At 35.3% G+C, this 18,242-nt stretch overlaps 1 protein-coding gene and 1 long non-coding RNA gene across 12 annotated transcripts in view; one reads left to right on the top strand and one right to left on the bottom strand.

Moving 5' to 3' along the window:
- DLGAP1 (DLG associated protein 1) overlaps positions 1–18,242 on the bottom strand; it is a 964,206-nt gene that overhangs the window by 687,404 nt on the left and 258,560 nt on the right. The gene's annotated exons all lie outside the window — the stretch shown is intronic.
- Positions 3,995–5,355, top strand: LOC107969445 (uncharacterized). 2 transcript variants are annotated; one of them, XR_001711236.4, is made up of 2 exons: positions 3,995–4,333; positions 4,880–5,355. It is a non-coding gene; the product is annotated as an uncharacterized LOC107969445 (long non-coding RNA). The 2 variants fall into 2 exon arrangements; XR_001711235.4 differs by having other exon boundaries at positions 4,877–5,355.

The following is an 18,242-nucleotide window of genomic DNA, read 5'->3' as shown; positions in this document are numbered from 1 at the left end:
ATGCAATACTTAGAGTGGCTGTTTTCATGATTAAAACTTGACTAATACATATGCCTTGACTTTGTTTGAACACACACACACACACACACACACACACACACACACACACACACACACATCCTTGGCTTGCTGCTGCTTCCAAGTTTGGTTTCAACTCTTTAGTTAGAGACTCTGGTTCTTTTTTTTTTTTTTAATTTTTATTTTAGGTTCAGGGATGCATTTGCAGGTTTGTTATATAGGTAAGTTGCATGTCATAAGTGTTTGGTGTACAGATAATTTCATCACCTAGGTAATAAGCATAGCACCAATAGATAGTTTTTCCATCCTTACCTTCCTCCCTCCATCCATCCTCATGTAGGCCCTGGTGTCTGCTGTTCCCTTCTTTGTGTCTATGTATACTCCATGTGTTGCTCCCACTTATAAGTGAGAACACACAGTATTTGTTTTTTTGTTACTGTGTTAGTTTGCTTAGGATAAGGGCCTCTAGCTTCATCCACTTTGCTGCAAAGGACATTATCTTGTTCTTTTCTATGGCTGTGTAGTATTCCGTCATGAATATGTACCACATTTTCTTCATCCAGTCCTACCATTGATGAGCATTTAGGTTGATTCCAAGTCTTTGCTATTGTGAATAGTGCTGCAATAAACATACAGGTGCATGTGTCTTTATGGAGACTAATTATTTTACCTTTAACTTTCCAGACATACATCCCTACCACTTCCATTCAAACCCTCATCCAATCCTATTCCATTCAAATCCTATTCTTTCTATTCAAATCCACACCATCCACACCACTTCCACTCAAATCTTTATTGAATTCCATTCAAGTATTATCTACTTCTGAGATTCAGACTATCCCACTATGGGGTCTTACTCTCTCTTCCTTATCTCTACCTGTAGAAATCCTACGGGTCCTGGAATAAACACACAGACACACACACACACACACACACACATTAGAGATAGGGGTCTCCATATGTTGCCCAAGCTGAACTCAAACTTCTCAGCCTAAGGGATCCTCCTGCCTCGGCCTCCCTAGATGGAACTATAAGCACACACCACTATATATATATATATTTTTATCTCTGCTTACTTGATTCTAAAACATGTTTTAGAACACATCATAGTTTGTTTTATAATTTTTTGCATACTTTTCTTAGTTTCCAGTATGAATAACCTTAAGGTCAGACACTAAACCTTATTTATCTTTGTGTATCTCATAGTGACTAGTATGGTGCTTCAGAAATAGAATAAGGTGCTCTTTAAATGTCTGTTTAGTATATGGTTCAGTAAATATTTTTTCATACCCATTTCTTTGCATATTAACCAATGACACTCACTAGAGTTTAGAATGATATTATTTTATACTGACTGTAAAGGACATGCTTTTTATAGTCATATTTTATATTATGAAAACATTCCAAGAGCTTTTTCCAAGAATCTTAAAATATACAGAGCTTGATAAATCTCATGTAACTTAAATAATAAATAGTAAGTATATATTAAGGTCAATGTATTTTCATATTACATTTTAGAGTATGAACACATTGTTATAAAGAGTATGCAATATAGAAATGTCTAAACTAATATCTACTGAAAATGATTACATACATGATGCTAGATTATCTTGAAATAGAACTTTATTCATAACATTTTTATTTATAATAAACCCACCCATTGCAAGGAAAATTATGTGTTTAGTGTAAAAATCACAGTATGCTAGGAACATGATTCCTATCCTAAAACAATAAAACATTTACATGTTGAGAGCAATTTGTGTAAAGGTAGCTCCTTCGCAGGACAACAAAGCAGAGATTAAAATGCAACTCTGCCCTTTAAGCTTAAGACAAAGAAATACGGTTTTTATTTATTGGATAAGTCTGTACCTCTTTTTTTTTGTAACCTTCAAACTGATGAGGATTATGAAACATCAAAATGTCACCACGTGATAAGTGAAAGTCACCATTGTTCATAGGAATCATCTGAGAGTGCCCTGCATTCTGCTAAATGACACCGGCAACTGTAACAGCTGTCAAAAGTAAAGGCCCTAATGATGCTCACAGGCAGAAATGCTCCCTATTCAATAAAATAGAGCTAGTTTCTGCTTACGTTTAAGTTCCTAACTTAAGACCATTTCCTTTCAACATTAAAATAGTCATGATGCCTTTTGTTATTATTGTTCTTATTGATTCAGTGCCTATTGAGTACCAGGTACTGTGATAAGTGTCTTATTAATTATAAGACATACTATCATCATTCTATGAGATGAGGAAACAGAGACACAGAGTAACTTATTCAAGGTCACACAGCTGGTTATGAGAGGTATGTTAGCCTAGACTCTCACATTTAGACCCAAATTGTAGCCTCTTAAAGCCTCACACATATCCTATGTGCTTTAGTGTCTCAATAAGTTTATTTGTAATAAAATGAAAAAGAAAGCTCTTTCTCCTATTTTAAGTACATGAATCCTAGAATCAAAACTCCTGGCAATTTGAAATCTTCTCCCAGTAACCTCACTCAACACATATCGAGCCATTAAATCTCGGCTGAGTCCCTTGGGGAAGGCACTTTACCTCTCTGATCTTCAGTGTCTGTATTTTTCAAATTGGGCATAATGGCATTAACTTTATCAGTTCTTTTGGGGTGAGTGAAAGTCATTTATATTGCCCTGGATACATGGTAGTCCTTATAAATAAGTCTTCTATTCTGAGCTAAGGAATTTGGACTTTACTGACAGGCAATGGAAATCCTCAAATAACACAGCAACATGGATCTCCCTCGTGATCTCCCTCTCTTCACAATCATGTGTGCATCAAAGATGAATTTTCTTTGAACACAACTTACACTTTTCATAATACAACTCTCTCCCTTTGTAGTTGAAAGGGCTTATCAGGTTTCCTACTTCACGCAGAATGAAACAGAAGTGTTCCCGTTTGGATTGTTCCCCAGCACTCCTGACACTAGTGTTTGGCTTCAGTTACACTCATCCAGCAGAGTCCCACAAAGGAGGGTGACTAACTCATCTGGGTTTGTCTGGGACTTTACTACTTTTACTCAGTCCCAAACAAAATGGGAGAGGTGGCCAGTCACCCCAAAGACATTACACTTTCCCAAATTTCCACACATTTGACACTGCCCTTTGTGTTGCTCTATCAGGAACTGCACATCTTGCAAGGCTTAATTTAGAGCCAATACCATCATCACCTGGGGTAACTGGAGCAGGTGGCACCAATGAGAGAATTATTATTGAGTTTAATAAACTGGGATCTGATGTTGAAGGTTTTTAAAAAGTAGTTTGAAATAAATATTAAATACAAAAAGTTTCAATACTAGTACAAAGAAAATGCATACAACTTTTACCCAGGCTCACCTAGTATTAACATTTCACCACTTTGCTCTGTCATTTGTGTTCCGTTTCTCACACACATATAATATTCTTTAGATGGGGAAGGTTTACAAAATTTTATCATAGCATAGAGATATGCTCAGAGGTAGGGAAAATCACTTCTAACCAGGAGGAAATAATGGAGAAACTGGCTTTCAGTAAAGATTTGCTGGGAAGTCAAATGTTCAGAGCTCTGCTTGTGGAAGATGACAACTACAAGAGTGTCCAGTGAGATCTAGAAAGAAGGCCAGGCTGGAGACAGAGGGATCAGTCAGGAAACTGCTCAGAGGTCCAGGCACCAAGGACTTCTACTAATGGACAGAGATACTGATGGGTTTGAGCAAAAATAAAATAATATTCTTTTAGTGCCCAAGTTAGATAAGAGTGTCTCACATTTTCTTGACTATTTGACCTAACTTAATAAGGTGATTTACGTCTAGGATTTTTCACATCTCTTTTATAAAATAGAGTCCTTTGATCACATCCATCTTCTCATCTTGGTTGTTTATAAATGAAATGTTAAAATGAAAGATTATGGGAAGAATTAGACTCCTGTTATTTCATGTGATGAACTCATTTCTTGGCAGAGTTACATTGGATGAGTTAAGATGTAACTGAAAATATGCTTCCCTCCTGAAACTTGGAATCTTGCTTTTAATTATCATTGAAATGTCACCAGAGATACATTTAAATGGTTTTTGATAAGACATGGACTAACAAACCGAATCCAACTGCTACAGGGACATTTTTAAATTTCACAGGTGGTTGAAATATATACTGCGGCAGTATAAAGGAGAAAATGCAGCAGGAGTTACCCGTGATAGGAGTCAATACCTCTGTGAACAAGGAGAAGCACTACTATCTTGGTTGAAAACACTCTTATTCGTAACAAAACCGAAAGCTCCTGCGTTTGATCTTTTAATAGACTTTCAAGGACACATTTTCAAGTAAGTACCACTATATCTGGATGACAATCAACCTTTAATTTCTTTCCTTTATTGTTCCTTTAAGTGTCTTTGGATTTCTTCTTTTTTTTTTTAAAGTGTCTGGTATTTTGATATTCTCACTTCTCACATGGGCTGTATTTACGTATGGTACTCATCAACAAACACATCTACAGCTTTTGGTAGATAATGTTTTGTTTGCTCCAAAAAAAGAAATTAGGGGAGCCCTTACTGAGAAAGTAATAACAGTACTACTAATAAATATGGGAGCTGTTTTCTTCCATTAGAAGAAACACCAGTAGCAACATATGTATTCCAATCTGTAGCACTAAGTGCACTCAATTAAAGAGAAGATGATGGCGATTTGCAGATCCCCCTGCTCCAGCCTATTTTTCAGTTGGCATGGTGGGGACTGGCTAGGGAGACCATACCCATTTCTTTCCAAAGCAGGAGTCGGGAAAGACTTGCTGGTAGCTTGAAGCTAGCCATGGAAAAAGTGCATGCACTGCAGAAATTGGCAAATATTACCAACCTTTTTTCTGACAGCAGGTATGGGAAACCAGAATACGCTACACCCAAATGTGCCTCTTTGGCAGAAGTCTGATTGGGCTGAAGGAATTAAGAACAAGCAGAAGCAGGAAGGCTCTTTGCCCTCTATTTGCCTAAAATTGGGATGTAAATTTACAAAGACAAAAGCTATTTCACCTCCCCTCTCTGAAAGAACAAAGGTTAACCACTGAAGAGAGCTTTTCACCCTTACGGACCGGAAGATGGCACCAGAGGAAACTCCGTTAGCAAGCTTTGCAAACCAGCCTTTCTCTGCCAGTTATTTTCCTTCCCCCACCTTGTGGCCCCTAGAGATACAAAGTCTTTTTATTTTTATTTTTTTTGTCTTGTCACTTCTCTAAGCATTGACTGTTCTTTGTAGAAGATCCCACATAAGTTGGAATTCAAGCCACCTCTTTGAAAATTACTCATTCCCTAGGTATCTTCCATGCGTGTATTAAATAAACATATTAATAAACTTCTGTTTGTTTTTCTCTTTTTAAAGTGTCTTTTGCTATGGGGTCCATTCCAACTTAAAACTTATCAGGGTTGAGATAATAATTATTCTTCTTCCCCTACACTGGTTATTAAATGTTACCACCACACTAGCACCTACAAGGGATAGTTGGGTTTTAGAAATGCTGGACCATGGACAGGTAGAATCAAGTGAAATAATAATGTGCTGCCCTTAATGAAGCTGTTGTCTGTCAATAGTTGATAACACTGAATTCACTTCATAAGGGTAGAGAGGAAGAAAACAATGTTTGCAGGAGATTGTGAACAAGGAAGGAACATATTTCAGATAAGGGTAATCATAGTTGGGCTCCTTAAAATGGCAATTATAAACATGTCCCTATTATTTCAAAGGTAGGCCAATGACTGATGGTTACAGAAACATGAGCTACCAAAACAGACCATTAGAAAAGAAAAGAAAAAATATGTGAACAAAACAGCTTTTTAGGAAGAAAATACATTAAATCAAATTCTTGGCATTTTGAATATGCAAGAAAATTAAATATACAAGTCATACTGAAAACTGTCAGTCCTTTTTGTGCCTAACTTGATGACTACCAGGCAAACAATTTTCCCTAATTGAGATTTAAGAAAAATAGACAAGTTTAACTCTAGTGCAAAATAAAATGACTTAACTGACCATGTGAGAGGCTAACTGAAGAAATAAGAAATATTTGGAAAGAAGAGGGATATACCAGGATTTCATAGATTACATGAGAAGAAGCAGACTAAAGGGAACATTTCATTGTATATTATTTCTCTCTATATATGTCTATCAAAAGTAGGCATTTCAAAAAATCAAAAAATTATTTGAAGGTACAAGCCACTTTATTGACAAAATTACCTTTTGCACTGTAATTTAACTTTCTTAAACTTTTGACCTTGTTTCTTGACCTTTGTACATTTTCCTTTTCTTTTTTAAATTATGTGGCTCCTTTGAGTCGTCCATTTCCTCTTTCCTCTGGAAAGGGAAGAGTCATGGATTCCAACCTTTCTGCTAGAAGCTACGAAGAATTAATTGCCATGTAGGTTTCCTTGGAAGACGTCAGATAATCTTTACCTGGGTTTCATGCACAATCATTTCTTTAACAAGACTGGGCATTAGTCATACCTATAAATTAATTCTCCCTCTTGGTCTAAAACTAACATCTGAAAATACTGTGCTTTTCCTTCACATCAAATATGGCCTAAGTAGCCTTTTCATTTTATTTTTCCAGAAAGCTTTCCCAGTAAAAAGACAGACCTGAGGGTATTTTCTCATCTTGTTGCAGAGACTGATGGTACAGAATGTGCATAATGCCCACGCAGGAAAGTTAATAATATTCTACAAGCAGTCTATTTTTAGATTAATAGAGCCAGTTTACGCAAAGCAAATCTGTACTGCAGAAAGAAGAGCGTTAAATATTTGAAAAAATTCTGGATAAACTTTAAGAAAAAAGGTAACATTTTCTTTTCCTACATTGGGTCTAACATAATTAAATGAATTCAAAGGCTTAGCCACTTTTGCAAAGGCTTAATTGCTTGTATTGATCGTGACCTAAATTTGCTTCTGCACAGTTTATAGAGCTACATTTGGCACTGGAACCAAAACCCCTTGGGACGAAAAGCCATAGCCATCCTGACAATACCAAATGGTAGAATAATTATTTACATTTATTAACATGGAGATAAAGATCATTTTGTTGGTTGACCAGATAACTAGGTCTTTCCTGGCTAATGCTGCATTAAAATACATAGTCTCAACAGTCAAGAATTCTCCTATTGGGCTTTGGTAGACCATAATTTTAGTTAGCTCAGGGAAGAAAAATCCCTCAGTGTAAACACTGGGTCATTATTTTAAATCTATTCAATAAATCGGTATCGTACATAACCCTCACAGACATGCCGATTTCGTTCAATGGTATTTCTAATCACCGATAAGCCTATATAGAGAGTAAACACACTACCCAGGATCCTACTACTTGGATAAAAAGCCAATATCACCCTGCCTTTTCTTCTTTTAAGATAAAAGGGAAATCAATGAGTTTTTATTTTTATTTTTTAGGCATGCAATCTACTTATTTTGCCATACTAAACTAAAGTTCTGGGATCCCCTGATACTTGTGCAAGTTACCGCATACACATCTCTGATGGATGAAGGAATGTTTCTTCCATTCTAAGCACCCTGCAAAAGCCATTTATATTCTGAGGCCTGAACTATATGCACTAGTGTCCTGCACTGTCACTCAGAGATTCTTTCTCTTCTTCCAACTACTCCCTGACTCCTTTGATGTTCTGTGAACACTTTAATACGTTAGAGATCACTTAATGCAGTTGATTTTAATGATCTGCACACATCCCTGTCTTCCCACTAGACTGGATACTTTCCTAGTTATCTTTTCCTCATTCACCTTTTTATTCCCAGGGGGACAGTGTCTGTTAAATACTATTTACCTTAATATTTAGTAAATTTGCAAAAGGTGTGAGTGAATGCTCCTTTTTTCTAATATTTTATTTTTAAAATTAGCTTTAATATTAAATACAATAAGACAAGAATAAAATTTGGTTTCTATTTTAAACAAGATTTTCATGAAGTATTTGAGGTTTTTTTTTTAAACTTTTATTTCAGGTTCAGGGGTCCACGTGCAGGTTTCTTATGTAGGTAAACTTGTGTCATGGGGTTTGTTGTACAGATTATTTCACCACCCAGGTACCCAATAGTTATTTTTTCTGATCCTCTCTCTCCTCCAACCCTCGACTCCCAAGTAGGCCCCAGTGTCTTTCATTCGCCTCTGTATTTATCCATGTGTTTTCATCATTTAGCTCCCACTTATAAGTGAGAACACGAGGTATTTCATTTTCTGATCCTGTGTTAGTTTGCTAATGGCCTTTGGCTCCATCCATGTTCCTGTAAAGGACATGATTTCTTTTTTATAGCTGCATAGTATTCCATGGTGTACATGTACCACATTTTGGACATTTGATGGACATTTAGGTTGATTTCATTTAGGTTGAATGCCATTGATGGACATTTAGGTTGATTTCATGTCTTTGCAATTGTGAATAGTGCTGCAATGAACGTTTGCATGCGTGGGTCTTTATGGTAGAATGATTTGTATTCCATTGGGTATACACTAGCAATGGGATTGCTGGAACAAATGGTAGTTCTGTTTTTAGCTCTTTAAGGAATCATCACACTGCTTTTCACACTGATTGAACTAGTTTACACTCCCAGCAACAGTGTATTAGCATTCCCTTTTCTCTGCAACCTCGCCAGCATTTGTTTTTTGACTTTTTAATAATAGCCATTCTGACCAGTGTGAGATAGTATCTCTTTATGGTTTTGATTTGCATTTCTTTAATGATCAGTGATATTGAGTTTTTTTCATCTGCTTATTGGCCTCATGTATGTCCTCTTTTGAAAAGTGTCTGTTTCTGTCACTTGCCCACTTTTTAATGGTGGTGTTTTTTCTTGTAAATTTGTTTAAGTTCCGCATAGATGCTGGATTTTAGACCTTTTTCGGACGCATAGTTTCCAAATATTTTCTCCCATTCTGTAGGTTGTCTGTTTACTCTTTTGACAGTTTCTTTTGCAGTGCAGAAGCTGTTAAGTTTAATTAGATCTCATTTGTCAACTTTTGCTTTTGTTGAGATTGCTTTTAGCATCTTTGTCATCAATCTCTGCTAGTTCCTATATCCAGAATGGTATTGCTAGGTTGTCTTCCATGGTTTTTATAGTTTTGGCTTTTACATTTAAGTCTTTAATCTGTCTTTCATTGATTTTTGTACATAGTGTGAGGAAGGGGTCAATTTTCAATCTTCTGCATATGGCTAACCAGTTATCCCAATGTCATTTGTTAAATAAGTAATCTTTTCCCCATTGTTTGTTTTTATCATCTTTGTCAAAGATCAGATGGTTATAGATGTGTGGTCTTATTTCTGGGCTGTCTATTCTATTCCATTGGTCTATGTGTCTTTTTTTGTACCAGTACCATACCGTTTTGGTTACTGTAGCCCTGTGTACCATTTGAAGTCAGGTAATGTGATGCTTCCAGCTTTGTTCTTTTTGCTTAGGATTGCCTTGGCTACTCAGGGTCTTTTTTGGTCAACATGGATTTTAAAATAGTTTCTGTGAAGAATGTCATTGGTAGTTTAATAGGAATAGTATTGAATCTGTAAATTGCTTTGGTCAGTATGGCCATTTTAATGATATTGATTCTTCTTATCCACAAGCATGAGATGTTTTTCCATTTGTTTGTGTCTTCTGATTTCTTTCACCAGTGTCTTGTATTTCTCATTGTAGCTCTCTCACCTCGCTGATTAGCTAGGTATTGTCTTTCTTTGGTGGCAATTGCAAATGAGATTGTGTTCCTGATTTGGCTCTTGGCTTGACTGTTGTTGGTATATAAAATGTTAGTGATTTTTGTACGTTGATTTTGTATCCTGAAACTTTGCTGAAATTGTTTATCAGCTTAAAGAGCTTTTGGGTCAAAAGTATGAAGTTTTCTACATATAGAATCATGTCATCTGCAAACAGAGATAGTTTGGCTTCTTCTCTTCCTATCTAGATGCCCTTTATTTCTCTTGCCTGATTGTTCTGGCCAGGACTTCCAATACTATGTTGAATAGGAGTGGTGAGATAGAGCAGCCTTGTCTTGTGCCAGTTTTCAAGAAGAATGCTTCCAGCTTTTGCCCAGTGAATGCTCCTTTAAACGTTCCAAGATATTGAACCCCAAAATTTGTATTTAAAGTGTTAATTTTCTCTTTGAAGTGTCTTAATATTTTATACATAGATTTTAAGTACTGAAATATTAAGAACTAAAACATTTTCTACAGAAACTTTCCTTTTCAATTCTTAGTACATTAATATTGTGTGTATAAATGCAAATTTATAAATTCAGTTAGATGAAAAGCAGAGTATGATTAGTATCATCCATTTTCTGTATTGTTGCTGTGAGATCTGGGCTATTTCTACCCAAAGTTATCTTACTGAAAATTTGACTAAAGAAAGTAATGTGGGTTGTTAAATAATTAATATTTTAAATTAAATTGTCGGCTGGGCATGGTGGCTCATGCCTGTAATCCCAGCAATTTGGGAGGCTGAGGTAGGTGGATCGCTTGAGGTCAGGAGTTTGAGACCAGCCTGGTCAAATGGTGAAACTCTGTCTCTATTAAAAATACAAAAATTAGCCAGGTGTGGTGGTGTGCACCTGTAATCCCAGCTATTTGGAAGTCTGAGGCACGAGAATTACTTGAACCCTGGGAGGCAGAGGTTGCAGTGAGCAGAGATCGTGCCACTGCACTCCAGCCTAGGAGACAGAGTGAGACCCTGTCTCAAAACAAAAACAAAAACAAAACAAACCCATTAAATTGTCAATTTAATTTTATTGTTTTAAGAAAAAATTGTATAACAAACTTAAATCAAAAGGACATTGGCATCTGATTATCTTTCCCTCCCTGTTTTTGGTGATAAAATTTCAAAAATTTATGTTACCAATTTTTGTATTTCCGTGCACTAATTGGTTTCATCTTAAAACTCTGTCATTACTTTTCTTTTATCTCTATTTATTTGATAATTCATTCGTTCTAGAATCCACTCATTTGTTCAATTTCAAATATTTACTGAAAATATGTTAGGTAATATTATTTTTTAAAATTTATTTTAAGTTCCGGGATACATGTGCAGAACGTGCAGGTTTGTTATATAGGTATACATTGTGCCATGGTGGTTTGCTGCACCTATCAACCCGTCATCTAGGTCTTCAGCCTTGCATGCATTAGGTATTTGTCCTAATCCTCTCCCTCCCCTTGCCCCTCACACCCCGACAAGGCCCAGTGTGTGTTGTTTCCCTCTCTGTGTCTATGTGTCCTCATTGTTCAACTTCCACTTATGAGTGAGAACATGTAGTGTTTGGTTTTCTGTTCCTGTGTTAGCTTGCTGAGGATGATGGTTTCCAGCTTCATCCATGTCCCCGCAAAGGACATGAACTCATTCTTTCTTAAGGCTGCATAGTATTCCATGGTGTAGGTGTGCCACATTTCCTTTATCCAGCCAATCATTGACGGGCATTTGGATTGGTTCCAAGTCTTTGCCATTGTAGATAGTGCCGCAATAAACATACGTGTGCATGTGTCTTTATAGTAGAATGGTTTACTCATTCATATAAGCTATTTCATATTCTCTTTGCAACATGCAAAGCATCACATAAAGTCATTGACAGATTAAATTAAATCAAATAAATTTACCCAGAAGACCTTTTACTCACTGGATTTCTTTACTGGAGATATTTTTGAATGATGTTGTCATCAATGTTTTATTATTTTATATTTAATCATATTCAAAGTTCATCTGTCTCACTGTAAAAACTCTTAAAAATGATAATTACTTTTTTATGTTCTTTTCTGATTTGTACGATAATGAATGCTGTAAACATCTAAGAATACCATCAGAAATAAGAATTTCAATTTTGATGAACATCATCTCCATAAAATGAATGCTTTATAACTAGGGCCTGCTTGTTACCAATGAGTATGTATTATACATATAAAGATAATGGAATAATATTTTTTCTTGGTAATTTCCAATTGTTGTTGATGTGATTTTTATTTTTATTTCATTAGGTCCTTCCCAGATGTTGCAACTTTTTATTTTCTTTCTGTTTTGATTACTGGAGACTATTATATAAGAACAGTTGTAGCTTAAAAGTATAAGTCTTAATAAAACTATATCATATTTGGGTTTAGAAATTTTAACTTGCACAACCAACAGGTCATCTAAGAAGTGAGCATTGAAACTACAAAGCTCTGATGAGAAAAATCAAAGAAGGTCTAAATAAACTGAAGACATATTAAGAGGGACTCAACATTATTAAGATGTCAGTTTCCCCAGCTCAATCAACAGATTCAATGCAATCCCAATCAAAATCCTAGAAAATTATTATACAGATATAAACAACCAATTCCTAAGTTTATATGGAAAGACAAAAGAACCAGAATGGTCAACAAAATATTAAAGAAGAAGGAAGTCAGAGGACTGACACTATCCAACTAAAAACGTACTGTGAAACTACAATGATTAAGACAGTACAGTATTCATGAATGAATACACAATACATCAATAGAACAGAATAGAGAGCCCAGAAACCTACCCACACAAATACAATCAACTGATTTTTGACAAGGAAGCAAAGGCAATTCAATGGAGAAAAGATAGACTGGACCTCCACATGGAAAAAATGAATCTAGACACAGACCTTAGAAGCAACAGGCGCTCCCATACATTGTTGATGGGAATATAAAATGGTACAGTCACTTTAGAAGACAGCCTAGCAGTTTTATGCAAACCTTATCAAAGGCTTGTGATAAGATACAGCAATCATACTCCTAGGTATTTACTCAAGTGAGTTACAAGCTTATGTCCACACAAAAACCTGCACATGAAAGCTGCAAGCAACCAAGATATCCTTTAATAGATGAAGGAATAAACAAACTGTGATATATTCATGCAAGGAGATATTATTCAGTAATGTGAAAAAAAGAGCTATCAAGCTACTAAAAGACATGGAGGAAGTTGAAATACATATTGTGAAGTGGAAGAAGGAAGTCTTAATAAGCTACATGGTATATAATTCCAACTATATGATGTTCTGGAAAAGGCAAAACTATAGATACAATAAATTGATCAGTGGTTGCCAGGGGTTCAGAAGGTTCAGGGGAAAGGATAAATGGCTGAAGTACAAGAAAACTTTAGGGCATTGAAACTTTGAAACTATTCTGTATGATAATACGATGGTAGATGCATGACATTATACACTTGTCAAAATCCACAGGGTATAGAACACAAAGAGAAGTCTAATGTAACTATGAACTTTAGTGAATATTTATGTATTAATATTAGCTCATCAATTGTAACAAACGTACCTTACTAATGCAAGATACTAATAATGGGAGAAATTGTGTGCAGAAAGGAAGGGATTATATGGGAACTTTGTACTTTCTATGCAACTTTTCTGTAAATCTAAAACTTCTCTAAAAACAAAGTCTATTTTTAAAAGTATATAGTTTTGCTTGCTTAACCCATTATGATTTTCCAATGAGTTCTTGTTTCTAGGTTTGGAGCTACGAATAAATGGCAGTCAGTTTTCTGTCCACATAAGTTCTAAGGACTATAATATAGTTTTTTTCTCTTTAAAATACAAGTAAAGTTTTAAATATTTTTTCCAGAAATACAACTCAGTTACTCTTCAAGTTTGAAAAGTTATTTTCATTTTGAAATATTTCCAAGTATAATAATCTTATGTGAAATACATTAAATAAGAAACTCATGGCTTAAAGGAGTCTTTTCATTAATCCCTTAACTTAGAAAGAGAAAGTATCTAGAAAGACTTCACTTCACATAAACCCTCTTACCAAAAGTTGCAAAAATTTTTTTCGTTCATGGACGTATACCTGAAATTGATTTTTTTCCTTTAAACAATCATTTTGCTACATCTAGCACATCAAGATATGTTTGCCATAACGACAGATGAAAATGACATTTTTCTCTTCAGGTTTACATTGATTTTGTTTCTACACATTTCACAACTGCATCATGAATTTTTTGATTACTCTATAATATAAGCATATTTCTAAATGTTCCTTTAACCTAGTAATTCATACCAAAGACTTCTTTATATACATTTTCCTTTACATAGAGCCTAAATACTAAACGATGAAAACCACAGATATGCTATTAATTAGAAGTCTGCCAGTCCTCTATAGTACTTCCATAAGATTTAATTATAACTCAAAAATATATCTACTCTTTCCATTCGCAATACATTATCCAAGCTGTGACTATCTCTTTCATGGGCAACTGTAATTCCCTCCTAACTGTTCTGTTTTCATTTTTTCTCCTTTCTAGTCCATTCTCTCCAGAGTGGCCATAGTGATCTCACCTAAGCACAATCTGATCCATCACATTTGTGTCAAAATCCTCCGAAGGCTCTAAGCATACAGTTTACTCTTTTCTCCCCTCCTCTGTGGCTAATTGTCCCCCATTCTTCAGGATTCAGCTTCAATGTAACTCCTTAGGGAGGCACATTCTAAGCCTCTGCAGTGTAGGTCAGGACACCTCTTGCAGTCTCAGGATGCGGTGCATCCTCTAGAGCACTTGTCCAACTGCAATGACTCAGTGATTTGTGTAATTACACATTTGCTGTTCATTTCTTCTAATGGAATGAGAGTTCCATGGGTGCACACAATGTATATCTGTCCTCCAAACCTACCACAGGGCCCACCACATATATGCCCAATAATTATTTCTTAAATAACTAAACTAACACCAAGAGAACCCTGAAGCAACACTAGGACTCATAGTAAAGATATGACAAAGGGGAAGGTGTATTCAAATTTAGATAATATAATTAACATAATGAAGAAATGACTTCATCAATATAGTTGGTGTGGCACATCCTTTTTCTCCTGATCATAAAAAAAGCCCTTATTTATAAAATTTCTCAAGGGTAAGGGAGGAGAATCCTATTTCTCATGATACCTCTCCTTTTATCCTCAGAAAAGCATTTAAATAAAAAACACAAAACCATTGTCTGAATTTCTGTTCTGCTTTAAAGTGCCTGATGAGCCAACTGAGTAAAAGAAAGTAGAATGGCTTATGATAGAACAATGATGGCTTGTCAATGCGCACCTTTCAAAGAAAGAATGAGACTATCATAAGCATGTCATTTGATAACGACTGCAACTCATCCTTCCTCCCCAAGCAGCCAGCACTTAGAAATAGTAATACAATACATTTAATTTAACCCTAAAAGCAAAGCTATTATTGGAACGTACTTATCCTGTAACCCCAACTAACTTGAAGTGCCCCTCTACCCTGCTCCGAAAGGTATGCTGCCAAACACAATTTTATCAGCCTTTGTAAATGTAACCTCTTTTGATCTTTCCTATTTCTATGACAGTATAACAATATTATGTGCCCCTGAGAGGGATTAACATTAAAGTCAAGAAGCAGCAGCCAAGTGAAGATCTAGAGGAAGCAAATTCCAGGCAAATAAAAGAATAAATGTTCCCTAAGGTAGGGCAATGGAACCAAATGAGGCCAATGTGGATCTGCAGACTAGAGGTGAGGTTAGAGCTGTAAGGAGATGCCAAATCATGAGCTTTGTAGGCTTGGGGGGAATTTAGGATATGTTCTGGATACAGGGTTGACAGAAGTTGTTCACGTTGGAAGAGAGGCAAAGACAGGAATCACTTTCTCATTGAAGAAAGGTACTGATAATCCAAATTCCAGAAAAAGACATCTTAATCCACTTAATCTTGAAGGGTATTGCAAAACTACATAATATAGTAGATTTTCATACCTTTCTTTATGGACATTCACTTTAAGTTTCTAATGTTTGTCATTTGCGCAGGCTACTGCCTGCATTGATGAGTCAGCCACTGAATAGAACTGGAATTCAGTGTTATCAAGTGCATTGGTATAGTCCATGAGATTTGTTAAGGACTCAGCAGTCTCCAGGCTCTTTGCTAGGACAATAAGTCTTCTCAGGAGCATGCTGCAGAGAAGAGACTCAGCTGGACGTGGGCCTGGCCTGGATTTCAGTACTGATACATGGCCAGCTCTGGCTAGAATTCATATTTGATCTCATTTTTTATATGTTTCCCTTATATATTCCAAATTTTGCATAGATTATTGAAACTAGGTCAAAAGTAAAATCATCAGTTAATAATTTATGACACTTCTGCAATTTGTCCCATCCAAATAGAATGGCCTAGAGAAACTCTGTGGCTGTATGAAAGTTGAGCCAACATCACAACTCTGTGAAGCTGCCCAAAAACAACAGCTTTGGGGCAAAAAACAGTCAAATGCTAGGCTGCCACCAATTTCCATCCTGGAATCTACAAAAAGACTCATTTAACAATATAAAATGAAACAATTTTGTAGTTTTTGGTTAGAAAAGACTTGATTACAGAAACAAGCATATCTTGTAGAATTTTATAAATGGATACATTTTTTATGGTATTTGGAGAAAAATATGACTTCTGTTAGTGTTTTATAAATATTGGCTAAAAATGAAATAATGAACTTGAGAAGGGAAATCCAGAGAAAGCTAAAAGCTAGAGTTTTGCATATTCTCTTCTATACTGGCACTTTGCTTTTTCTGTTTTGAATATATTTTCAATGCCCCAGTGAACTTGGTAACACTGCCAACAATAAAAAAAACTGTAAAGGACTTAGATCTTTAATATAATGTGAAAATCTGGAAATTAAACAGAATAACATAGATGAATAAATTAATTTTCAGATTTTTAAAAAAGATTTTTGCTGGCCCCTATTTTTCTATTATAACTTCAAAAATTTTTTTCAAATTGGTGGCTACATATGCAGGTTTGTTACTTATCCTGTAACCCCAACTGTTATATGTATATTGCCTGATGCTGAGGTTTGGGGTACAATTAATCCTCTCACCCAGGTACTGAGCATAGTAGCCAACAGTTGGATTTTCAACTTTGTCCCATTCCCTTCCGCACCAGTAGACCACAGGGACTACTGTTGTCACCTTTATGCCCATGAGTACCCAATGTTTAGCTTCCACTTATAACTGAAAGCACGCAGTATTTGGGTTTCTGTTCCTGCGTTAATTTCTTTAGGATAATGTTGGCCTCTATTTTCCTAAGATTAAAGCTGAAATTTTGAAATATCTCTTGGTATTGGTGAAAAATACTGAGATAAAAAGATTAAGATACACATTTATTGTCCAATCATTAAATCATTAACTTTATTACAGATAAAATATTATATCAAATTGGATTAGTAAATTTAAGGCCAAACCAATTTTGAAATTGTTCAGAATTTACATCAATAAAGGCTTCCCATTAACAATTTTATATGTATAACTCTACATATGTGTGAGAGTGTACGTATTTTTTTCAAAACATAGCCTAGTGTTTTTATTTAATATTTCCTAGACTTATAAATTATTTTGAGCTAACATCTATTTAGCCATGAAAATACAATAACTACATAGTTATTTTGAATTATAATTCTGGCTTCTTATTTAACACAATTCAAAGTTACATACCAGTTTTGAAATTTTAAGATACCTTCTATCATTTAATAGAGTCTATAGGTGTATTTCACTTTTTAAATAAATATTTTTGAGTAACAAATCATAACTGTATACATTTATGGGACACAAAGTCATGGTTTTGATATATGTATACAACGTGGAATGATTAAATCAAGCCAATTAACACAGACCTCACCTCCCTCACCTATCATTTGTGTGTGTGTGGTGAGACGTTTGAAATTTATTCTTTTACTTTGAAATATACAATACATTATTGTTGACTATGGTCACCCTGATGTGAAATAGATCTAAAAACTTTTTCCTCCTGTCTACCTGAAACTTTGTAACTTACAAATATCATTTGAAGGAAAAAAACCCCAAATACCAAAATATTTGAAATTGCCATCACTAATGATTACTGTTTTAAATATATGGAGTGTAGTTTAGAATACTACAGTTTTATCTACATGAACTCTAGAAAATTTTGTCTCTGTGCACTTGAAGCCATCCAGATTAAGCCATTCCCATTCAAGATTCATGAGACACAGTACAATATATGAGACTTTGAACTTTTTTTTTTTAACTTCGTGAGCAACTATGCTTGGACAAACAAGCCATTTGAGGAAACAATATGCATCTTTCACAACTACTAAGCCTACGAATAGGCATAAGTGGAGTAAGCTCCAGCTGCAGTAGGGACTTTGTTGTCTGGTTCTAGTCAGCCCCAATTGTCTTGCTCTAAAAATGATAAAAGATGCGAAATTTGCATGCTACTCAAAAGGACTGGTTTTAAAATTGCCATTCAA

The sequence above is a fragment of the Pan troglodytes genome, chromosome 17 (genome assembly GCF_028858775.2).
Source record: "Pan troglodytes isolate AG18354 chromosome 17, NHGRI_mPanTro3-v2.0_pri, whole genome shotgun sequence".
Classification (NCBI taxonomy): Eukaryota; Metazoa; Chordata; class Mammalia; order Primates; family Hominidae; genus Pan; species Pan troglodytes.
Note: the sequence above shows the minus strand (reverse complement) of the source record. Positions and strands in the feature narration are given on the sequence as shown.